We start from the raw sequence: 22,153 nt of genomic DNA on the forward strand, positions 1-22,153 counted from the left end.
CAACCCCCTATTTTACCTTGCCACACTCATCCCAGCTTCAACCCTGTATTTTTTTCCTTCCACTCACTCCACGATCAACCCTCTTTTTTACCCTGCCAGACTCATCCCACCGTCAACCCTCATTTTCCCCATGACTCATTCCATCCTCAACCATCATTTTTGCCGAATGAATTCATCCCACCATGAATCTCCTTTGCACCCTGGCACACTCTTCCCATCCTCAACCCCTAATTTTTTTCCAATGTACTCAGTTCACCCTTCTATTTTTATTTCTTTTTAATACACTGATTAGACTCCGCAACTCCGTCTAATCATTCCGTGAATCAATCTACATACACCTGCGGACCCTTTTTCACCCCGTCGGCCATCTTGAAAGAGGGTTAGTGAGGGTGGAAAAAAAATGTCGAAATTTATAGGTACCGATCGACTCAGAAACATCCCCTGAGTCGATTTACCCACCCCTGTAAAGACTTTTTTTTTTATCCCATCGGTCATTTTGAGGGAGGATTAGTGAGGGCGAAAAAAAATGTCGAAATGTATAGGTACAGATCGACTCAGAATGATCCCCTGAGTCGATTTAGCCACCCCTGTGGAGACATTTTTTTTTACCCCATCGGTCATTTTGAGAGAGGGTTAGTGAGGGTGAAAAAAAGGTAGAAATTTATAGGTACAGATCGACTCAGAATCACCCCCTGAGTCGATTTACCCACCCCTGTAAAGACTTTTTTTTTCATCCCATCGGTCATTTTGAGAGAGGGTTAGTGAGGGTGAAAAAAAAGGTCGAAATTTATAGGTACTGATCGACTCAGAATCACCCTCTGAGTCGATTTACCCACCCCTGTAAAGACTTTTTTTCTATCCCATCGGTCATTTTGGGGAGGGTTAGTGAGGGCGACAAAAAATGTCGAAATTTATAGGTACAGATCGACTCAGAATCACCCCCTGGGTCGATTTACCCACCCCTGTAAAGACTTTTTCTTTCATCCCATCGGTCATTTTGAGAGAGTTAGTGGGGGTGACAAAAAAAAGTTCGAAATTTATAGGTACAGATCGACTCAGAATGATCCCCTGAGTCGATTTACCCACCCCTGTGGAGACATTTTTTTTTATTCCATCGGTCATTTTGAGAGAGGGTTAGTGAGGGTGAAAAAAAAGGTCGAAATTTATAGGTCCAGATCCACTCAGAATCACCCCCTGAGTCGAGTTACCCACCCCTGTGGAGACATTTTTTGTTATCCCATCGGTCATTTTGAGAGAGGGTGAGTGAGGGTGAAAAAAAAGGTCGAAATTTATAGGTACAGATCGACTCAGAATCACCCCCTGAGTCGATTTACCCACATTTATAGAGGTATTCTTTTTAACCCTTTGGCCATTTTGGAAATGGCTTAGTGAAGGTGAAAAATTACGGTCGAAATTCATGGAGACAAATCGATTGAGAATCATCCCCTGAATCGATTTAGATATACTTGTAGGGACCTTTTTGCTACTCCTTCGGGCATCGTCTAAATGGGCGAGTGAGGGTGCAAAAACACCCCATTTTACCCGGAAGCATTTTTTTATTCATCTCTTGTCATTCTCACCCCAATTTTTACCCTTTCATTTCCCCTCTCCCTTCCCCCTAAAACCCCCCAGTGTCCGTCAAAGCATCCATCTTCTTTTCATATCTTCATTTCACCTTCAACCATGCCTACGAAAGCCATGTTTATACACATACCCCTTTCTCAATCCCAGTTTCACCCTTATGCCCGGGCTCTACCCTCACGTATCTGTTTAACCCCTAAATTAACAATTTTCCCTCCCAATCCCATTTATTAATATCTTCAAATTATCCCCCCAAAAGTGCCCCTCCTTCGTACGCTCCTGATCACTTCTGCCGTGAAACTCATTTTCGCGTCTCCGAGATTGAGAGGCCACACTATCGCCATCTGTCTAAACTTCGTTTCCCTAAAATTGACAGCTGATCGCTTCGTATTCGCGAACCTAAATTCCGGGCGTTCAGTGCATCGAATCTTTCCGGGAAAAATCGCGAGTGAGAAGTGCATGTATAAATTGTGGGGAGTGTTTTTATTCCGCAGTGATTGAGCCGCCATATTTTTCCCCAAACGATCATTGGAGAATTCATCTTGGTGAAATCTAGGGGGTCTCTTTGAACGTAATTTACACGTTCGTTCCTCAATTTCCCACCCCTGAGACCTAATTACCGGCCCGGCAAAAATAATTATCTGTCGATTGACCCTACCATTATATTTTTTGAGGGCCTACAGGGGCTGGCATTTAGTTAACCGTAAAACGCGTTTTTTCTAGGGAATTCCCTAGGGACGTGTCGGGCAAAAATCCCTCCACCCGGGCCTTAAACCAACTCGTGTCTTAATTGATCAGCCACGCATAGTGGCCTTGATTAGATGGAACCTACCTAAGGAATATAGATATCCACTGACAACTGGAGTTATCTCTCAAAGGTGTCAATCTACTAAAATCCATCTTCTCGACATCTATAGGAACGTAACAGTAGCATGCATATGCACCCATAGCATGGCAGTATCCTTTTTAGCCGCTTGATTGATATTTACGTGGTTAGTGATACAAAGGAGTTGGTGGATCGTGGAGTGTTTGGATTTGAAGCCGAATGGGGCAGCAGAGAGTGTCATTTTTTGTAATAAATTTATTGAGTCTTGCAACAATGATTTTTTCGAGAATTTCTGCTAAATTTGGGAGCAAGCTCATCGGACGGTAGCTGACTAGCTCTTAAGGAGATTTACTAGATTTTAGAATAGTAAGTTTGTTGATTGGGGTAGTGATGATGTTAGTAGTTGAGGATTTATTGATTAACGAGAGAACATGCTCAAAGAACGACGAGTTACCTCCCTGAACGGCAGCTCCGTGAATTTTAGCGTAGTGAGTTACGAAAAGATTTGCTTCGCCTTTAGGGTTAGTAATCGAAGAAGAGTTAGAATTCAAATAAGGTATGGTGGATGTGGGAGAGTTATTGAAAAATTTAGCAACTTGCCATATGAATTGATCTTTCAAATTGAATTTATTAAGTTTTGCATTCCATATGAAATTACGCCATTCCGAGATTTTGAGGTGCGATGATCTACGGTAATAGTTAACTCAAAGTTCAAGGAAGGGGTTGCGGGTTATTGCTATTTGGTTCTTAATGAGTTTTTGGTTTTAATGAGGTTGGTTAAGTGAGGGGGCAGGGATTCCTGTTTGATAAAGGTGTTTCAAAGTGGAGTATTATTTTCTATGGCTGTATGAATTATTGTCGAAAACAGGGAGACGTTATTGTTAATCATTTTCCGTGATGAGCAATTTGGGAAACTAGGTGAGATGGCAGGATGGATATCCGTTCTAAACTCCTGCCAATCCGTTTTTGTAAAGTTAAGTTTGGACGTATCAACTGAGCGAAATGTTTTTTTACATTTGAGTGAGAAGATAAGAGGTAAGGGGTCGGAAGAAGATCCTTCATAAATCTTTGTTGAATGATTTTATGATAAAGGAATTGTTAGTGAGAGCAAAGCCAATAGTGCCGGGGGTGTTAAAATTTCTGTATTTATGTATTCGGTGTTACATTTGATAGAGGAAGAGTTCGTTGAATTTGAGTGACTTATGGACCGCAATTCCCACACTACCGCCAACTCTGTCGACTCTGTTTGCTCCCACAATGTTGGAATTAGGAATATTGATTTTTAACTTCCTGTTCTATAGGAAGTTATTGTAATGGCCCCGAAAATCAATATGGAAATTTTCAACATATCTTCACGTTTCAAGGCCTCCAGAGTAATCCTGGACCATTTTCGAGAGGATGTCTGTGTGTGTGTGTGTGCGTATGTTATTGGCGATGTACGTGGCCGAAATTTATCGTCAACGATTTCTCAACAATGGATGGTGCGATCGAAGTCAAATTGATACCATCGAAGCGTTTTCACGCCATTTGGTGCTGATTAGATTATGGAAGGAATTGCTCCAGCCGTTTTCCAGTTTTTCCAGAAAAACTGCGAAAACGGAAATTTCATCAACGATTTCTTGTCCGAAATTTATCGTCAATGATTTCTCAAAAATGGATGATGCGCTCGAAGTCAAACTGATACCATCGAAGCGTTTCCACGCCATTTGGTGCTGATTAGATTATAAATGGAATTGGTCCAGCCGTTTTCCAGTTTTTCCAGAAAAACTGCGAAAAAGGAAATTTCATCAACGATTTCTTGTCCGAAATTTATCGTCAACGATTTCTCAAAACTGGATGATGCGATCGAAGTGAAACTGATACCATCGAAGCGTTTCCATGCCATTTGGTGCTGATTAGATTATAGATGGAATTGCTCCAGTCGTTTTCCAGTTTATCCAGAAACAAATTTGAGAGAAAAAATTTCTTCAGCGATTTCTCGTGCATGAAAGATGCGATCGAGATTTAATATAGTGTAATCGAAGCGTCATGACGACATTCAGCACTGATCAAATTATGGATAGAATCGCTCTAGTGTTGTTCTTCAGTTTTTCCAGAAAATCAGGGAAATATAATTTTGCTAACATTTTCTCGCGAAGGGATGATGCGATCGAAATCCAATGGATCGCAATCGAAGTCTCCTAATGCGATTGCGCGCTAATTATGTTGTGCACGGAATAGCTCCAGCCATTCTGCACTTTGTCCAGAACAACTGCGAAAAAGGAAATTTCATCAACGATTTCTTGTGGATGAATGATGCGATAGAGGTCTAATATAATGCCATCGAAGAATCTTGATGTCATTCACTACTGATTACATTATAAATTGAATCCCTCCATTCGTTTTCCAGTTTAAAAGAAAAGACTGGGAAACGAAATTTCTCAAACATTTTTTTGTGAACAGATGATGCGATCGAGGTGTAACAAAAGGCAATCGAAGTGTTTCAATGCAATTCGGCGCTGATTATGTTATACACTGACTAGCTACAGTCATTCACCAGTTTGTCGAGAAATATTGTAGCAAAAAATTAATCAGCGATTTCTCGTGAACGACTTATGCGATCGAGGTCTAATATGATACAATCGAAGCGTCTTCACATCATTCAGCACTGATTGAATCATCGATTGAATCGCTCCAGTCGTTCTCCAGGTTTTCCAAAAACAAAATGGGAAACAAAATTTCGCAAACATTTTTTTGTGAACGGATGATGCAATCGAGGTGTAACAAAAGACAATTGAAGCGTCTCGATGTGTTTCGGTGCTGATTCTGTTGTACACGAAATAGCTCCATTCATTCTCCAAAAAAGCGTTATGGATTTTGGGGGGTATAAAAATTATTATAAGACAGGAGAATCATTATAAAACAGGAAGTTATTGGTTCGACCCGTTGAACGGGTCACACCCGCATGAATGCATTCGCCAGCAAGCCACCCACAACTACGCACCTCACTTCGGGAGCGAGCGAAGCGAGCGACCAACAACGCGACTACTAGTTTTGATACATTTGTTCAGCTTCGTTTCTGAAAGAAGTATGATTTCCACATTATGCGTGAATATTGTTATGTCAAGAATGGGTCACTTGACACAATTTTAATCCAATTAAGATGCACAATGTTGCACAAAACAATCGGATAAAATTTAAAGATCACATCGAATTTAAACGATGAGATTCAAAAACCAAACCCATTTGAAAATGTCCCCTTTTTTACTTTAATTTTTGTAAACGTATAGGTATTTAAATTACGAGTGGGAAAGGCTCACTTGGGATAAATGAAAAGAAATTTTGAATTACTCTGAAGGGACTCAGTAGAGTCCGTATTTTAACAAGAGATTTAAAAAAGATAATTACAATGGTAGACTTACAGGTAAACTGCTAGTGTCAGTGGTAGATTATTGTTTATATATATTATATAGATTGTTTTTTTAGATTAGGATTAATGCCGCACTGAGTTTAAGTTTTAAATAAAAGAATAAAATTTATTACGAAGGTGACTAGACTCAATTCAATAAAATAATTCAAGTTACGAACGATTAAAAATGGAAAAAAATAGTCATACAAGACTATTCCAAATTTAAAAAGGTCGTGAAGGACCTGAATTATCGCCTTAATAGGTCGATAAATAAAATTGCAACCGTGTCCAAAAATAACTGGAGTATGTTAACTCTCAGGTATGAGTTACTATTACTTCTGTAGAGATGACTGCAACTGCAATCGGAACTGTAACTGACTTGCTGTTATCGCCCTCAGAATACATAGGGAAATTTCGGGGACCAATTACAGAAGACTCTCGCCGAAATTTCCCACTCTAGTGGTTTGAAATCTCCTTGTTTCGAGATCAAACTCAATCTCCCTACATGAAGATGTTTTTGGGGTGTTGGCGGTCTTTTCTATTCCCCAACAACCAATGAACATTGTTTTAGGAATGCCCACAATTTCCCTCCACAATTCTCATTGGTCTCTCATTCCAACTTAAAGTTAACATTTTTGTTATTTAATTTTTAGAAACAATTTAGTGAAATTTTATAAATTATAATTAATCGAACACTATTAGTAATTGAATAGTAATTTAATAGTAACTGAATAATGTGAGAAATGTTGCTTAACCTTAATTAGGTCGTGGTTTTTTCCACGTTACCCATATTTCTTAACTTATGGTAGTTTAATTAATAGCCGAAATCGCACATTATTCATAAAAGAACTAGTCTGTTGTACGAAATATTTTCATATGTTTGTACCACATGTTCATTAATGTTTATGTCGTTTCCTCCCTGTGGGAAACAAAATCGTTCCGTTATTTTTATATCAAATATTTGTCATAAGAGTTCTAAAATTTCCTACGCTTAGAATTTGTTATCAACAGTTTTCCGGTTTGAGAGCACGATGTTTATTGAAATTTATGATCACGTGTGGAAACTGCATGATTAGGGAGTCGAGACTAGGCTCGAGTGTTTACCGTGCATGTGATACTGCACAGCTGATATTTCCCTGATCTAAAAGAAACTCGACGCTGGGAACATTTTTATTGTCCACAGATGTATGCAGCTGAAATATTCTTAACATCAAGGGGGCCACTTTACAGAAGATAATTTGGGTGTCAAAAGTCGTTTCTATCACTGAGATAATTGAATGACGACGTCAAGAAATTATTTTAAATGAATTTTCTAACGGACGTCACAATATTATATGACATAGTTCCGTTGGATGAGATTGTAGGCCATTGATATTCAAGGCAAGCGTATTAAAGTTCAGTTTCCTCCGATGAGCCATGAGAGGAATTGGTGGTGAATAAGTGTTCATATTCTGTGATGATTATTAGCTTTTCTAAAGAGCAATGTGATTTTGTAAATCTAGAGATCATTTCTCTAGCACTGAGGATAATGGATAAGATATTCATTTCTTTTAGTTCACCAACAATTTCTCTGAATTCGGTTCAAAAATTAAATGAGCTACTTATATGACTATGAGCAGTAGACTGGTCTGGAGCCCATGGATTAGATGAGGTTCTATGAGGTCGATGATGGATTGAGCAAGGACCCAGTAGATGAAGGCCTGTTGAGTGGTAGAAAATCCGAAGAGATTTGATGATGATGATTATGATTATTGATGATTGATGATTAGAAGCAGAAGATCCGGTGAATAGTGGAGTGTTGGTAACTTCAGGAGAGATAGGGTACGTCGGCGAGTTCCTCGTAGTTTCATAGTTAGCCTGGCGTTAGCCATTTTGCTGATATGTGTTTTTCTTGCAGGACATTCTCTAAAACTGGCCAGGTGGTTACCCTCACAGTTAGCCCATTTGAGAGATTTTGATTTGCAATCTTTGGCATGATCTTTAGATCCACATTTGACACAACGATGAGGGAGATTGCAATGGTTGCTTGCATGACCATAGTGTTGGCAGCGAAAGCATTGAAGAAGTTGACCATGATTTAAATTTTTCAACTTGGACAGTGTGATACAAAATTGTGGGTATTTTTGAAATATCTGTGATTTTGATACCTGGTCCGATTGTGATTGCGAAGATAGGCAATTTGGCAGAGGTGTCGTTTGCTCTGTCCTTTTTAATAAATGGTTTACCAAAGATAACTTTGATTACTACCGCAGAAAGTTCAGCGTCGATGTAGTTCTCAGTGAAGGTTAGGGGGAGGCCTTTCAGGATAAATTTGGAGTTCCTATCCTGCTTGAATCCGTACGTAAAGAAATTTGTTTTTTCTTTTTCCAGGATTTTGCACACTTTCCCGTGATCGGTACGATTTTGGAGCGAGATGCTGGCGGAGTTACTTCGGCACTTGAATTTGAGCCCTTCGGTTGATACCTCAGCGATGATGTTATTGATAAGTAGTTTTATATCAATATTTCCATTGTTGACGACAATAGGAGGTGTTGTATCGGTGGTTACAGATCCAAGAAGAATAGTTGAATTATCAAAAGTTGGGGTGTTGCCACGTGGTTCGGAGAGGTTAATCGTGGGTTCAGCGGACTCAAGTTTTTTACTCTTCGTTTTTTGCCATTGAGTCTCATTTCATTTTTCCTTTCGAAGGTAACAGAAGAGGTTTTTCCAATGTTCCTATTCACCTTAGGGTGGTGAATAGCAACGGATAGTAGAAATAAGTAATTATTATAATTGAAGGTTAGGAGAAAGTAAGCATACGATTAATGACAAACTGTTTAAGTGATTAAGTTGAGGCATCAAAACAATTCCATCCAGGCAAGTAAGTTTAAGACAGACTACGGGGTGAGAAGGATTTGCGCCGCTGGAGCATTCTTCAGGTTATGATTGTCCCATGATGATTAAATGTAACCCCTTCTGGACTCAATAAACACAGCATGCACGAATATTTTCACCATCTCTGGATGAGGAATGGATTGGGAGTGCACGAAAATCCACTTTACCTCGTGTTTCTACTTAATGTGATTTTTTTTATGCTTGAAACGTGGGGTGCTATTATCTTATTTGTACCCCGGTTGATGAGAATGCTTGGATGGTGAATTGTCAGGTTTGGAATTAATTAGTTTAATTTCTTTTTTAGTAAGATGGTAAGTTGTTACTGACAGACTAATTATTTATCAAATATTTCAATTTTTCACTTCCCTGGCGGACCATTCGAGATCTACTCGATAGGCCCTCGATGGAGTGAATCGAGTTCCACATTACCATCGACTCAATCTCGAACACCTATCGACTCAATGCACAACTCGATTCCACCCTATCGAGTGATCCGCCAGGGTTTCCATTTCAACTCAGACTTTCATTGAGAGACTGTTGATTCACATTGACCATATATTTTCACTGATGATTTATTAATTAAATTATAATTTTTCTGCAACAGTGTTGGATTCCGTCGAATAAATACGTTACACAGATTTATTTTAAAACAAAACTGCTATTTATTCACTGTACTGCAAGTATTGTGACAACTCTTGGTAAAAACGTTACAAGAATTCGGCTATTATCTTGTCGAGATGCAAATATTAACTGACTTAAGATTAGTCGACTTAAGATTAGTCGACTTAAGATTAGTCGACTTAAGATTAGTCTTCCCTTTTAACTATTTTTAAGGGAGAGAAGGTGGAAGGGGAACTTGGGACGTCGGAAAATCCAAGGGTGAGGAAAGTTTGGCAGTTCACGGATGGACGCTGGGGAAAGGCCCATGGTTGAGGAAGGTTTGGTGGTTTATTGTTGCTCGGGGAATAGCCCAAAGTAATCAACGAAGTGCGGAAGGTTTATGATTTTATTGGCGGGATAGATTGTAAGAGTTTCCTGGTTAAGTGTCGATTGGGGTAAGGCCCAGCGTTGTGAGAAAAAGGGGAATTGGTCCACGAATGGTTGGAGGAGATTGGGGTTTTACCCAGGCAAATCCTTAAATAATACTATATCTGCATATTAATAATTATTTAACGAATTCAATTAGGAGTATACAACAACAGTAGTTATGACAAAGACATTCGGGGCTCCAACGGTGCGAGATTTATGGCTAAAAACTGGTTATAATCTAACCAGTGAAACTTGAATAAAAAAAATGTAGATTTGAAAGCCTAATTCAATGATTGTCAAATTTAATATTAAATATTTGATTCTTGTTCACTTCTGATAAACTTATGGATGTGAAAAACTTGTTTAGTAGTCCAAAAACGAAGCCATAATAAAAAAATATTTTTGAAATTATTTCTTGAGATTGAATTTTAAGCCCCCACCCTCGCTAATTAAATTGGCTGAGTGAAAAAAAATTCGAAGGTAAAAATTATGAATTAGTTGAATAAAAATTGATGAAGTTACCAGTAACTTTCTAGTGTTGCCAGCAATTTTTGTGAGGTTGGTAAGGAACTTTTAACAGCACAAGAAATTTTACGGTGCTATCACGGATATTTTCGGTATTGGTCTATACTTTCTACTCAACCCGTTCAATATATTTTCCGACAACTTTCAATCAAAAATTAGGCAAGTACATAGTACTTTTTACTTCACTGGCATTTTGCGCCCAGATTACTGAAAGGCACCGTCATTTTTCTTGGATTTTCGCTACAAAAATGGCTGGATTCTCCTCTCAGGGTTGCCAGATGCAGTGCTCGGTAGATAGCCCCACTTCCCAACCTTCAATAGCCCAAAACCGCCGACAGCGCCTCTAATTCAAATAGCCCAATATCGCCTAAAAGAGCACGTAGATTTGAATTTGAAAAAAGTGATTTCTTCAAATAAAACTAAAATAAGCGAATAAAGTTTGGACACTCTTCTTGTTAATTTTGCGCTACATATATTTTAATAATGTTTTTCCTACGTAGTAAATACATGGTTTGTTAAATAAAATAAATTGACTTTCTCTGGCATATTTTTATGAACATCAGTAAAGTTTTCTGAATAAAATATACTTATTGAATATTGAATACTTATCAATTGAACTAACAACAATTGCCATTTATTAATATAATTAAAATTTCAAAATGCAACGATCTACGCCCTTATCGCATTCACTGAAAAGCGTCATTGTTTCTTGAAATGCAACTAATTCATCAGCTTCTTGAGTAGATGTTGCTTCATTGGCATTCATTTTTTTTTGTAGCGTATATTTGGGAAGTAAACAATTCAAACATTGCCAGAGTTGGCTCGAACGATGAACAACAAGTTCCAGTACTGTGAAAATTAATCCTGATTCTTAAATGAGCCGCAAGCATTTCAAGCTGCATTTTATTTCGGTTTTTGGTCTTGACAGCGTTCATCACAGAAAACACCCTTTCTACTACTGCATTGCTGATCGGCAGCGATAAACCTTTCAAAGCAAACCTAGCTAGATGCAGGAATTGAACATTGCCACTCGCATCTTTGAAGTTGAATATATTAGCCCAGAACTTATTGGTATCATTCATGATTTCTTCAGAAAAATATTCATGCCAATTGATGAAGGCGATTTTACGAAGTTGATTTTAAATAGCTACCATATCAGCTCGTTCATCAAGAAAACTGATGGGTAAATCTTCAAGTGATGGCTGTTTTGCCGTGCTCAATATTTTTTGAGGCGCAAATTGTGCGCACTTTTTCAAGATAGAAAAATTATTGGGCATTCGATTCAAGAGCTGAGTGCATAAAATAATGAGAAATTCGTTGCATCGGTGTTGTACATCAAAAAGATCTTCGGGCTTGCCCTTCCAAGAAGAAGCAATGCGCTGGAATTCAAATCCATAATCTACTTCTTTGGGTGATCTTCGCGCTAATTTGTTGTTGAGAACTTCTTGAATCAATTCGACACTTTGTTGTTTTTTTGCTTGTTCTAAGAAACTAGGTTTTATAATGCTGCTGGTGACAGATAAAATAAGCATCCACAAATTCTCATACAGCTTGTTAAAATCATTATCTGAACTTTGAAATAAAATGTTGGTTTCATTGACGTCATGCAGTATCGATTTTAAGAATATTAAATATAAATAATTTGTTTCGTCGTCGTACACCGATGCTAATTGTCGTGCCAAATAACACTTGTCCTCATTTCTGGCTGCAATCATCTTGAAATGAGTTTTTAGTTGAAGCCATTGATCTAAAATACGCGCTACTGCAGCTTGCCATGCCAACCAGCGAGTATCTGATAATTGTATCAATGCTAGCTTTTTTTTGTCATCGGAATTGATTAATTGAAATAAATTTTTATAATCCTTCATTCTTTTTGAGCTATTAGTGAACCAGTTACGCGATTCCCTCAGTAAATATTCTAAATTCGATAGCAGAACATCTGAAGCCTTAGAACTACATAAATGGAGAGAATGACAAATGCATCTGGCTAGGACTAAATTTGGAAGTGGCACATTATCTCTGAATAACGTAAATAATGACCGATTTTTTCCGATCATTGTTGTATTCCTGGTGGAAACACTTTATAAATTTTAATTCGGAAAAATTAAAGAAGCGAGGTACTGGTTATTGTTGGTTTATTAATATGTTCAGGCTTAAAAGTTTGGGAGATGTTGCACCTTTCAAAAGAGATTTTTAACTGAACTTATGGAATGTTTCTAAGGACGTGCAGGTATGGAAAAATGCCAGGATTTAAGGAGTGGGGGTGTTTGGAAATTAACACATGTTTGGAGGGAAAGGAAAGGTCTGATTTCACTGTGCAATTACTTCGGAGGGCTTAAATGACGGTCGCACCTCAATTGCTTTATTGCAGTTTTCGGGAAATCTTGGGATATTTGGGCTTGGAGAAGGATTAGGAGTTTTATGGTAAAGCCTGGGTAAATGGGACATTTTATAACTCAAGGGTAGAGGATACTGTGGGTATGCAACATCATGTTACTGGCACCATCAACTCCAATAGCAAACAATTGTTTAGGAGATAATTTAATGGTATTTAAATAACTAATTAGCTCTTTATACAGTGACTCTGATGTGGTATCCGTGACAGTGATAAGGCCCAAAAAATTAGTAGTTATCTTGCCGAACTTTGTACTGAAATAACGAATACGTAGTGCCATGTGCTTCGATACCGAAACATCAGTCGATTCATCGATGATAAGAGAGTACGACCTATCTCCTACATCTTGCACTAGCTCATTAAGTAAAACAGGAGAAATTACTTCTGTAATAAGCCGAGAACACTTTGTTCGATGAATGCGTAGATTTTCCAATGAGCTTCCTCGGCCGAGCTGTACTAGAATTTCACCTAAGTGGTCGATACTCCTCACAACGCAATGAGTAGCTATGAAAGCTGATAATTTGAGCTCGGCAGCTTTTATTTTGTCTCCAATAACAGATACCCCACAAGATGATATTTTTTTTTGATTTTTGAAAGATTCGACGTAACTTCGATGTTTTGCAGTTTTCGTGTGTGTAGTGAGATGTTTTATGAGCTCTTAAACCTTGTTTGCATAATTTACAGTAAGCTTCTGCACTCAAAGCATTGGGATCTGGATTTTTTGTCAACCAAGCTGAAAAAAAAGACAGAAAGGAATGGAAATGGCGAAAAAAGGATTAATCGAACAAGTCAATTAAAAAATTGAATTCACAGGTGGTATTCAGGCTATTCGTGTAAGGACAACTGGGCATAATTACTGAAAGTATAGGAGAAATGGATTGTCCATATAAAATCGTACAATGAAAGTCCATTTTGGACAAAGTTCATTAAAAAGGATAATTGTTATTTAAGGATAGTTATTGAATTAACTTTAAAATTAAACAAAACATAATTGCATATGTATACATGGAAAGTAATTTTATTTTTGTGACTGCTGTAAGTTGATTCATCCAGACTCATCCTGCCCCGCTGTCCCTCATTTATTTAGAATGGATAAGTCAAATTATGCACCAGAAAATTCCGGTTATTCCTCCCATGACTTCTTGTACTGTTTCTCGTACTTTCCGTACTTTCCCATAATGCTTCAAGTAAATTTTCCCGTTTAATCGATTTTGAATTTTAACAATAATAGAAAGCCAAATTATTCACAATAACCCTTTCTCTACAGCAAAAGTGCACTCGTATTTAAACTCCTTCGGACTTGTTGTGACTCGCACTCTTTTCTCGTAGAAACATTTGAAAGTAGAAACGTCAAAGTAAGGGTATTGGTGCGAATTTGTGAAGCTCATCTTTAGTCACACCAGTCTCCAATGATATATACGATCAGTGCGCCTCTTAGCGTGATTTCAAAAACAAACATGGGCCGGTAACTCAACAGACTTTTTTACCGATTAATTCATAGACTATCAAAGTATATGAAAACGATAATTTAAAAAATCCCAAGTGATTGTAGCCCAATATTGTAACTATAAATTAAAAACAGCCCCAAAACGCCTTATAATTTGAAAATAGCCCAATATCACCCGCTAGAAATTGAAAATAGTCCAATTTAGGCTATAGGCTATAATTTTCATTTTAAACCGCCAAAGCGGATGTTCAAGTAGCCTAATCGGCGGTAAATAGCCTAATCTGGCAACCCTGTCTCCTCTCCGTGTAGGACATAACACCCTTCACCCGACCGATTTGGTAATTCAACTCGGCCGCCATCTAACGGCATTCGTCGAACGGACTTTCCCTACTACTTATGCCGTCAAAATCTAATTTTCCTAATTAATTGAAAAAAACCCATTAATCGATGTCAATTACAACAAATAGATCAACTTTCACCTTACAATCAATTTGTTTATCAATTTTTATCATCCCTGACCTTTTTATCCCCTCGAAATCACATCCATATACATGGATGCACATCCATGCAATAACATGGACACTCTATAGGATTTGAATCGCCAAAAATTAACGTTTTTTCGGCCTATCTTAATATGGGATTAACGCAAAAAAGTTTCAAATTGGTGCAAACATTTGTCTGCGTTTATTCCAAACTTTGAAAAAGAATCACAAAACTGTAGAGAAAATGCACGAAAATGATCGCACCACGAGACACCTCACGTAAACTATTGGATAATGATAATACTAAAAAATGTCATATTTTTTAGGTCAATCCCATAAGAAGTTTATCAAAAAAATGGTAGAACGTAAATTTTGATTACGTGGTTGCGGAATATCGTTAAGCAGGTAATCAGAATACTAATGACTATGTTCATTGCAAACAGAAATCCACCAAGCTACGGGATAGTTTATCCGCGGGAACTTCGAATATACTGTTGTACTCACTATAAAATAACCTGTCGTCAATTCATTGCAATATATTCCATAGTATATGTACAGAAGGTACAGACAGCCAACCTTTACCTCCCGCTTGCGAAGAGGAGACGGTCGCGCTTGCGCCTCATGGCAAATTTAGTCAATTGGTCCGCAATGATGTCATGCAGTTTCCCCTATGTCTCCAGTATCATCTGCAAGCTTTTCTGCAGTCTACACCAAACACTCAAGTGTTATACGTGCTTCGTGGAAACGAATATTTTGACAGTGTCGGTTTATTATTAAAAACACGTGTGCTGTGATCAGATTCTGGAGTATAGTGTTAGGAATCGTCCTGAAGGTATTGCAGATATTTATGTAGTTTTTATATTATTAATTGAATTATATTAATTGAAATGTATTGCAGCATTACAGTTCCCCAACTGACATCGTTTTCACTACCACGCTCAGTAGCTCAATGCTTACTCATTTCCATACCCGTAATCTTGATAATTCTGTATGATGTTGTAAAATTTAAGGCCCTAAACATTTTGGCAAAAAACGAATAGTTCTATTTCTGTCCATTAGTAGCTTGCATAGCATTTTGATCGCATTTAATATAGTAAATTTATTGATAAGATTGGGTCAAATATTTTGTATTGAACAAAAAAGTTCCATTATTTGAAATTAAAAGTATTAAATTTTTTAGAGAAGCCACGTGTATAGACGAATATATAGCTTCATCCACAATACTTAAATCCAACATGAGGTTCCATAATCGGAGAAGACTAGTATTTTTCAGGAAATACATTTTATATAATCTTAAATTATATATGGAGCACATACTTAGAGCACTGACCTACGAATAAAACACAAAAATCAATGTTTTTATTTGAAAAGGCTACTAGGCCAATTATTTTATTAATTGTCCCCGCAAATGACAAATATTATTTTTTTTAATAATGTAATTTTCCTCATATTTCTTTGGAGTTATAAAAAGTGGAAGTAAACAAGACAGGAGAAACAGAATCAAACTCATATTGGGCAATACATTATAATTTCTGGAATAACGTCAAATGAAACTATTAAAATGAAATTTTTAGGGCCATTCACACTATACCGAAGTTATGCCAGTATCGGTAAAAAATTTTTATTGACGTCTTCCCAACGTCCCCTTCAGAAAATTTTCGCGAAATATAACAGGACTGGCTAGAAAAAAAATTCATAAATATTCCAAATGTAAAAACAAATTTTGCGAGCTGTTACGTCACAATTTTCGACTAAATATTGATAAAGATTATCAATTAATTAATGCAAATTTTGAGTATTATTTTCTGCGGTTTTTAGCCTCCCTTTCGGAAATAGCTTGGGATCGGAGTAAATGCCTGGAGGAATCAAATAAGATATAATATCACACGTTTCTGGTTAAGGAACTTTAATTTCTTTTCGTACATGAATTAAAATAGGGAACCGAGGAAATCAATCCCATTACGGTCAAAACCTTGCAATTTACTAGAAATTTATTTGACAAAATTTAATTTTTCGGAGTGATTTCCTCGACAACACTAGATTTTAATGAAAATAAATAATTTATCTGACAAAATTTCAGTGAATTGTTTTCTTTTAGGAATTTATAATTTTTTTTTAATAAAAAAATTTTTTTTTGCTCGACCATCCTTACTGGGCTATAAATTTAAATGTGGAAAAAAATTAGAACCTTTGAATTCAAATATTATGAAGTTTTCCTTTCATTGTGTTGTTCTGGCAGATCTCAGGAATAATTGGCTCTCTGTTCTTCCCTGCCTTTAGGAAAAAGGGTAGAAACAGATGATCGTAAACTAAAATTGTGGAAGAATAATTGAAAGATTGTGATAATTAATCATTCGGAATTAATTGTAATTATTACTGAGAAATCACAACGATCAGTGTTTCGGAATTTGTGTCAATTTAAATGAAAATATTATGAAAATCCTTAGTTGATATTTTTTTTCGGTATCCTTCATCAAATTTGGATCATAAGAGGTCAATGGAATTTTTAAATTGTGAAAATGAATGAAATTTCGTGAATGAATAAATTTTGGAAATTTTTATCAAACTGAATTGCGAATGTTAATTAATTTTTTAAATGACAAACTAATGAAAATCATTGAATGATGAATGCAGACCTCGTTGATTTCAAATGATAAAATAATTAATTGATTTTTAACTATGAAAATAAATGAAAATTCTTTAATTAATAATTTCGGCAATTTTCATCAAATTGAACGGCGAGAATTAATGTTTTTTACATTAGGAAATTAATGAAAATCGTTGAATAATACATTCAAAATATCCTTTTCTTAACAATTGCACCCACTTCCTTCCTTATTAAAATCAAAGTCTTTTATTAATGAACTGCACCCTTCGGTGTTCCAAGTTGAACTCTTGCGTAATTTAGTTGACCACTTCTTTTCTATTATTTATATATCGTTGTTAAACTCCATTGGAAATTATCATTTCCAAAAGAATTTAACAACAATTTTCTACGTTTCGACGTAACAAGAGCCATACCTGGTTATGCTCATAAATCTGCATTTATTTCATTCTCATTGCTTTTTTTTACTTGCTGCAGTCCATAATGCTATGAAATCTTATAAAAGTTCATGCCATAAAATATCTTCAATTGTTCTAGAATATGACTAAAAATCACTATGTATGAACTTTTAATAAGCTGCATGTCGATTGAATAAATACGGGGAACCATTAGCGCCAATGTAAATTGGGAAATGAAAAACCCTGGCAATCGAGTTTCCACGAAATGTCCTGTGGATAGAATTTACAAGAGAATAAAGGAGTATAAATTAGTTCAATGTCATCGGAAAAATTGCAAGATTAATTGAAAGGATAGCAGAATGTATTCATTTGAATAATTATGATGTAATTAATTATTTTTGATAAATTTCAAGAGAATTATCGGCGTCGATAAAAATCTAGCGAATTATCAATGGAATAATGTATCGTAACATAATCCCCGCAAAAGAATTTCGAGAGATGGCGGTAGCGTCACATTACCTGTAGTGGGCTATTTTCCTTTCCCACAATAATATTGAAAGGATGGATTATTTCTGGCTAACAATATTTATTGTTACAACAAAAGTAATACTCAAAAATAGTTAACAACTAATAAGACTCTCTTTCTAAAATGCTATTGATAAAGGCGCTACAGCTGTAGTTCGTCGATGCAGTCACGAGGAGCTAGCTTCTGTTTTCTTCCTCTCTTGCGCTGTGGTGGATGTTCCATCGGTTTGGCAGTGTTCTGCCCCGATGTGGCTCCGTTGGTATTGTAGGTCTCGAGGTTTGGATCTGAGCTACGTGACGGAGTAGCCACATACCGACATGAACGATCAAGTTCCGATAAGTGGATCAGTTGGGGGTGGGCGGTCATAACATTTTTTAATTATTATCATTCATTTTAGAGAATATATAATTATTTTTGATTCATTAAGTGCAAACAAGGGCGGCGGAGGATTAGAGGAGGATTAAGTAGTCGCCAATTTTTTTCAGTTCTAAATTTATAAGCGTTAATTGCCTAAGATACGGGATTAATTGTAATAAATTAATTTTGAATGAGGGGCTGAGGTTGTTAGAGATATACTCAGTGCACACTCGTGTTTTATTGCATTAAGTCAATTACCCACCATATATAATTAATTTCCGGTGAATAACTTTAAACGGGGGGAGGAGGTTCTATTCCGATTTCTCATGGGCGGCGGGGTTGGGTTTCGGCAAGGATTAAATTAACACCGGTTTTTCATAATCGTAAATTAATTGTACCGGATATGCAATTAATTTCTATTATTTAAATTTGAACAAGGGGGAGGGGGGGCTGTGTTGCGGAAGTATTTAATCATTTAACGAGGGCAAAGTGGGGACGGTTCAATAAAAGCTGATGTTTTTCCAGCATTTTAAATCAATTGCACGAAATATGCAACTAATACTCATTAATCAATTTGGAAAGGGGCTGGTGGGGTGGACGCCGACTTCTGATGGGCGATGACGGGAGTATTTAGGAAGGATTAAAGTAACCCTGCTTTTTCATCCTCTGAAATTAATTGCATTAATAACTTTTCATTAATTAATTTGAAATGAGAGGGGCGGCAGAGTTTGAGACGGATGAAATTGACACCAATTTCTTATCGATGATCTTAATTGTACGGCATATGCAATTAGTTTTCGTAATTGAATTTGAACAACAGGGAGGGGGGGAGGGAGTCTGTTGTTGGAGTACTTAATCATTCAAAGGGGGGCACGGTGTTCGGGGATGGTTAAGTGAAAGCTGCTTTTTTTCAGTGTTTTAAATTAATTGCATGGAATATGTCACTAATACTCATTAACTAATTTGGAAATAGGGCGGCGGGGCCTACCTGGGAAGCATTGAATGGCCGCCGGTTTCTCATTGATTTAATGTATTGTCAGCAATATCGCATTAATTTGTATCAGTCAATTTTGAATAAGGCCAGGGTGGGGGGGATTAGTACGGTTTAAATGAACGCCGATTTTTCATCGATTTCTTTAATTGTTCGCAATATCCAATTAACTGTGAATAATTAATGTTCAAGGGGGCGGTGAGGTTGGGCGGTGGAGGATTGAATGGATGGGATTTGTTGCTACGTGCATAATTTTAATGAATTCATTTTGAAGGAAGGGCTGAGGGTCTTCGAGGTGTACTCAGTAGACACTCGTTTTTTATTGCCTTAATGAGTATTAGTTGCATGTTCCGTGCAATTAATTTAAAACGCTGCAAAAAATCAGCTTTCATTCAACCGTTTCCAAACTCCTTGCCGTCGTCAAATGATTGAATACTCCGACAACACGCCCCCCCCCCCCCTCCTCCCTCTTCTTCAAATTCATTTAACGACTACTAGTTGCATATGCCGTACAATTAATCCTAATTAAAATGGCGGGTAATTAACTTAAGACAATAAAAACGGGTGTGTACTGAGTATATCTTGAACACCCTCAGCCCCTCGTTTAAAATTAATTTATTACAATTAATCTCGTATCTTAGGCAATTAGCGCTTATAAATTGAGAACTGAAAAAATCTGGCGACTATTTACTCCTCCTCTAATCCCCGGCCGCCCTTGTTTACCCTTAATGAATCAAAAATAATTATATATTCCCTAAAATGAGTGATAATAATTAAAAAATGTTATGACCTCCCACCCGCAACTGATCCACTTTTCGGGACATGATCGTTCATGTCGGTAAGGTAACGCTACCGCCATCTCTCGGAATTTTCTTACGGGGATTATGTTACGATATATTATCCCATCAATAATTCTCTACATTTTTATCGACACCGATAATTCTGATGAGGTTCATCAAAAATAATTAATTACATCATAATCATTCAAATGAATACATTCTGTCACCCTTTCAATTAATCTTTTTTATTAATTAATTTTTTATTTCAATTGTAAAGATAATTTTTTAGTCTGCGATTTCAACCGATTTCAAATGGGAATATGAACCAATTCCGGAAAAAGGCGTTAATGATATTTAAGAAATGGTATTCATGCCTCTTTTTTCATAGATGGTGGTCACATTGACTAAATCCGGAAGATATTTTTCGACGTATTCAAGAAAAGCATATAAACAGAAAGTTAAGTATCTACTAATCCAATGATCCTATCAGGTCATTGTTAAAATACTATGCATTCTATTGACAGAAGGAAATTTCATACCCAATTTAAAACTAATAATCTCATTTTTTTGCGAACAAAAATATAAATATCTGGAAAATTTCATGTGAATAATTATCTACATTCTAATCGACATAGATGAAGCATGTTAAAACCCATATTTTGAAAATAAATTTTTATCGGCTAAATAGTGGAAGACATTATTTGACAGTTTGATCTGACTCTGGATAAACACTTATTTCTTAGTAATGCCAATGAGTTCTCAAAATTTCAGATTCTTAGGGGCTTTACTCCGTTATTCGTTCAGTTTTCCAATATTGAACCAGGTAAGCCAAATGGACAGTAACTTTATGTTTATACGTTTTAAACCATTCTACATCATTGCCACGCAATATCAGGAAAGTGAAAAATCGGACGATTTGAAAGATTCTGTTTGGAAACTAAAATAAAAATAAGTTACATCAAATTCGGAATGTTTGTGAATTCCTTACAAAAAATTCGTTGTATGATATTTTGCCAAATTTGAATTTTTCTCATTTTTTTTTAGAACTCCAACTTTTAAAAGATTAGACGAAGGGCAAAATAGTTTTTTGATATACTATGTAACGTGGCCAATTTTTCGCTTAAGAAACATCGGATCGTATCCCCCGATCAACAAAATAAAAATGTATGAACTAGAAACCTATGTTAAAATCAGAAACGATCGGTGAAAAGGCGTAGTTTCCCGCGCTGCTCAGGAGTGAGATTATGGAGAGAGGGATGGGTCGAGATGGAAACGAGTCATAAGCTAAAGTACCAGAATCAATAAAGAAAATGAAATAACTCAATTCGTAATTATGAAATGTAGGACGGTATATTGTTCTAAAAATGAAACTTTACGAACGAAGCGTTAGTTGCTCTAACATGAGAATGACATCTTTTAAATACAATGAAAGAAAATTAACTCTAAAGCGTGATGTACACAGAGACCCACCCCCAAAAAAAAGAACTAAAATAAATCTTGAACGAAGGTATGATTCCAATAAAAAAAAATTATGACAGTTATCCGCGATCTAAATCTATCCAGAAAGTCATTCGGAAGATTGATCCCCTAAACGGGTGAATATCGTGACATAGGCGAAAATGTGTAAATTATGCGAAAGCCCCTAATCTAACGGTCTATCGGCCTTTTTTTAGCAGAGGGCAATGACAGGGCCGTTACCGGCAGGGACGGAAACAGCGCAAGGCTAGATGGGACTAGCCGGGCGATAAACGCAAACGAAGTTCCCTTAAGGTGGTTGTCGCGCGACAGTCTCTGTAAAAAGTTTATCCGCTGTAAAACGGGCCAGTTTAGAACACAATCTTTTAGCGGTATATAGTCTCACTTGATTGATTGCATTGTGCATGGATAGCTAAAGCATAACTATATATTTTCCATATTAACTATTTTCAATTATATAAATTTATGAATTTC

At 36.6% G+C, this 22,153-nt stretch overlaps 1 protein-coding gene across 4 annotated transcripts in view; it reads left to right on the forward strand.

The window, feature by feature from the left end:
- LOC105272234 (uncharacterized) overlaps window positions 1-22,153 on the forward strand; it is a 91,902-nt gene that overhangs the window by 21,386 nt on the left and 48,363 nt on the right. The window contains exons 1-2 of one of the 4 annotated variants that reach the window (XR_892732.1): window positions 15,265-15,379; window positions 20,975-21,026. The exons of 2 other annotated variants lie outside the window; for them this stretch is intronic. The gene's annotated coding sequence lies outside the window, so the exon portion shown is untranslated. Of the gene's footprint in view, window positions 1-15,264; window positions 15,380-20,974; window positions 21,027-22,153 lie in introns of those variants that run through there. One more of the 4 variants, XR_892731.1, reaches the window with a different exon arrangement.

The sequence above is a fragment of the Fopius arisanus genome, unplaced genomic scaffold (assembly GCF_000806365.1).
Source record: "Fopius arisanus strain USDA-PBARC FA_bdor unplaced genomic scaffold, ASM80636v1 scaffold00151, whole genome shotgun sequence".
NCBI classification, from domain to species: Eukaryota; Metazoa; Arthropoda; class Insecta; order Hymenoptera; family Braconidae; genus Fopius; species Fopius arisanus.